Source organism: Aotus nancymaae, unplaced genomic scaffold (genome assembly GCF_030222135.1).
Source record: "Aotus nancymaae isolate 86718 unplaced genomic scaffold, 86718_ANA_hifiasm-v0.15.2.pri h1tg000067l, whole genome shotgun sequence".
Classification (NCBI taxonomy): domain Eukaryota; kingdom Metazoa; phylum Chordata; class Mammalia; order Primates; family Aotidae; genus Aotus; species Aotus nancymaae.
In genome coordinates, this window is record NW_026988482.1 from 11,644,410 (window position 1) to 11,648,626 (window position 4,217).

The following is a 4,217-nucleotide window of genomic DNA, read 5'->3' on the forward strand; positions in this document are numbered from 1 at the left end:
ACTCCCGAAAGACTGTAGGTTTAGCTAGAATGAAGAAGTTATGATATTATAGAGGAATATATCTTAAAGCTAAGAAATCATTTAGATCATTAAGTGTTACTTGAAACTATTCTACGGTAGAAAATAGAAAAGGAGGTTGAAATGGAGGTGGTAATACATATATTTTAAACTTGTATACGAGGAACAAAGATGTATTTATTAAATATTTGCATCTGTACAAACATTCAAAACATTGATTATACCCTTATAAGAACCAATACCCTTGGAGTTATAAAAATAGTGAGCAATATACAAAACTTTCACCTATCATATCATTTATGTTGGATGTGCCACATAGATACTCATAAAGGTACTTTACAAGTTTGTGATATACGAATCCTAAAAAAATGTAATAAGAGTAATTTTATAATGAAGATTTACCTACAATAGAAATCTTTATTATTTTAAACAGCAGGAAACTAAAACATGATTTTGGCAACCTATGAGTGACGGGGGTTGAACATGGTGGCCTGGCTGAAGCAAAACTCAGACTCCAATATTTCTACTACATTCTTACTTATTAAATGTGTTTTCAGTTCGGGGCCTTTAAAACAGGAAACGGATTTTACTTATTAGCCATCAACAGAAAGTGATATTCAAATTATCACTATGATTTACTTTGGGGTTTTGATTTTAAGAATCCAAAACCATTTCTCTTTGTCTCTGAATGTGCCCAAAGACACATAATCTATCAGGTTATGAATTAATTCTCGAAAAGTGAAGAAAGAGAACTAGAGAAGTAAGAAGACTTGATAAGTTTAAGAAGACTTCTAGTTATTTAGTCAGGAATTTAATGATAAAATAAAAGAGAGGAATCCCCCAAAGCATTCTGGTATGAATTAGCGATATAATTCCCTTCGTTTCCCACTGTTTTTTACACCAATCTGTGTTATCTCTGATGCAATTAAGAATCTGAGTAACTATGCTCAGATGTGCTTTTGAAGGCACCATGTAATGGCCAATCTGCACAGACTTCTAATTGTCTTCACTTGAAAAGGAAGTACACTCTTTATAAAGATAAAATTAAAAAAAAAGAAAGAAAACTAAAAAAGAACGTAACTGCCTATAAAGCCAAACGGATACCATGATAGCACTGCAGAATAATTACAGCTTCTTCTCTTTTCCTATGACACCTCTTAAATTTACAACACTCTTTATCAAAAGTGTTTTTCAGTGTAAGTAAAGAAGATAGAATAGTGACATAAGATTAAAGACATGATGGAGAAAATAACTAGTCACTAAAGGTAACATTAAGGAATACTTTAATGTCAGTTTTCTAGTCAATTGAAATGTAATTATCTTCACAGCAAATATTAGCACATATGTCTTATGAGGCAATGACTTTTAAAAGCTGGTATTTGCCAGACTGGTTGAGAAAGAGTTTTAGTTTCAAAGCTTCCCACAAACGTAAAAAGTCAAATAAACTAAATCTACATGTGATACAACTGGGAAAATGTTTGAGCTTTTCCTTAATGTATTCCTAAGTGGCCTGGAACAACTGAGTGATAACATAAAACCGTCCTTGTTTCAGGGAGAAGGCTCAGTAGCACAGTTCTTAGTAATGAAGATTTTATCCACTGCCAAACAGCCTTTGTATGTGGTAGGATGTCAGAGCAGGGCTTCACCCATTTGGTGTGAAAAAGCAGAATGATTCTTGTGAAGGTGAAAAGAAAGGAAGGGATCAGGAGGAGGAAGGCAGTGGACCAGATGAATGGTAATGAGTTCAGAGGAGCCGCTTAATCATTTGCCTACCATGGGCTTCTATCTGGATAGGACCAAAGAAGCTTCATTTAATGAGAAGATTTATCGTTGGTGCCTATGTAGAGAGAGATGATCTGACATTGTTTAAACAGACAACACCAGAATACAGGGGTTTAATGCTGGTGAATCACTAAAATGCTCAAGGAATCCCGTAACAAATACATTCAAAACACACCATCTAAATCCTTTTTAAAGGGCACCTCACATTAATCCCTCAGCTGGGGTTCCTCATTTTTATAGCATCATTTATCACTTTAATGTAACATTAGTTTAGCGGCTAAAAGCTGTGGCAGAAAAACCGGCACCGAATGTTGGAACATTAATGACTTAAGCAGAAAGGAAACACTCGAGAGACCAGCCGGTGCTCTGCTTCTTTCCCGAGGTTATAATCACAGATGCAGGAAGCAATTGGTGCTATATAAATAATACTGCGATGTGGTTAATGTTGGCAAGACCAGGCTTATTTGTAACGCTAAAGGGTAAATAACAAAAGGTTTGACAAACTGACTCAAGGGAGAAATGTGTGTTTATGTGGGGAGGGGGGCGGGGGTGGGAGCAGTGGAAAGAAGGAGAGGAATGAGATCAAATGGTTCACTTCATCTATTACAGATTTTCCGAAGGGGGAAAAAAAAACATAGGGGTGGAGATGAGATGTAGCGGGTGGAGGGTGTAAATACCAGGGCATCCTAGCAGCACAGATGGCACTGGGGACTCACTGCCTCCCACTACACCTGAGCCTATGGATGCTGCATAAGAATAGGCAGGGTTGTGGGTGTGGGGAGGGTTTTGAAGGCACTCTGTTTAGGAGAGGAGAATCCCAGTATTTGTGAATTCAACTCCCACATTGCTTTAGCAACTCCTTTTATTTTTTGCTTGACTAAAACATATCTGACCCTCTCTAGTTAACTTTTAGCATGTCTCTCTTGGGAAAGACACTTGCCTTTTTAAAATTGTTTTCTCACATTTATGAAATGGACCTGGGATGGGAATGGTGAGGATGGGGCTGTCTAGATGAATTCTTTAAGTCCTTTCAACACTAATCTTTTGTGGATTTACTTCACTTTTATTGTTAAAGGTGATAGACTGTGTGTGTGTGTGTGTGTGTGTGTGTGTGTGTGGTGTGTGTGTGGTGTGTGTGTGTATGTGTGTGTTTAAATGATATCCTTACTGCTACAATTGCATCATATCAAAGAGCTAACTCCATAAGCATATGTTTCAAGCTCCAGAATTTCTCAGAAGTGGAGCCATCCAGGAACTTCTCGGCAACCTCAATATCATGCTTCTTAGAGAGCTTCCTCCTTCATCTCCAGGTGAATTCTTCCCTAACATATTTTTTTGGTTCAAAAGGGTAAAAAACAAACCAGTTTTTCATTCTGTACTTTATATAGCCCATGGTGGGCATTTCCCATCTGCCCCATCCCTTCTTCTGTCTTCGGAGCCCATCTGGCTTTTGTTTTAATCTCTAACACAGCAGATGACATTCTCTGCCAGCAAGTCCTATTTTCAGCTCTCTTGGGCAGGCTACAGAAGCTGAGCTCTGCTTCCAAATTTACTGCCAGTTTTAAGACAATAAAAATCTAGTAGTTATTATTTCCCACTGACCCAGGCAGGGTCTCAAACGATGGACTTCAAATTTTCTGCAAAGATTTGAGAGCCTCATTGAAAAGTATGGATCTATTAAATTATCACTTCAGAATGGTTCTGCATGGCTTGTGGAACTCTGAGGAGTTCTGGCTTGCTGAATTGGGAGTCTTCTTCATCACAATCAGTGCCTAGAGAGGAAGGTCAGACTGTGCTCTCTCAGTCTCCTGTTCTAAAGAGCAGAGGTTGGTGATCCCCATGCGCTAGCTAGAGCTTAGTGTTTCAAGGATGGATCCTCATCTAAGGCAACTATGGGGGCCCTGGCAGTTAATGTGTCCCAGCTTGCTGTTTTAGCTTTACCTGTCGGTGTTGTGACTGATACTCAGACCATCTGCTACTGGAGCAGCCATATCTAGGGTTGTTCGACACAATTCAATATTATTTCGGCCACTTTTAGAGTTGTTGTGGGATTTAAAAAATAATACATATGGAAGCACATGTTAAAGCCAAGCACTAATGCACTATTTGACTGAGAGGTGGTTATGGGACCAAATGACTTATTCACGTTGCATCCCTCTTACAAATATGTTTTAGAAAATATTTAAGGACTGTAATAAATAATAAGAACTCAAGAAGAATATGGGGGAAAAGCTATTGCAATTGAATGGGATTATGGTTTCATAATTTTTTCTTTCATTTTAATTTTTATTCAGGTTGGTATATATATTTAACAGTTTTAAAACTTTTTCAAAGGGGAATAATAATGGGGAGAGAGCTTAAAAGGTACTCCCCAGTTTGGCATTCAATACCTTCTATGATCTGACTACTTCTATCTT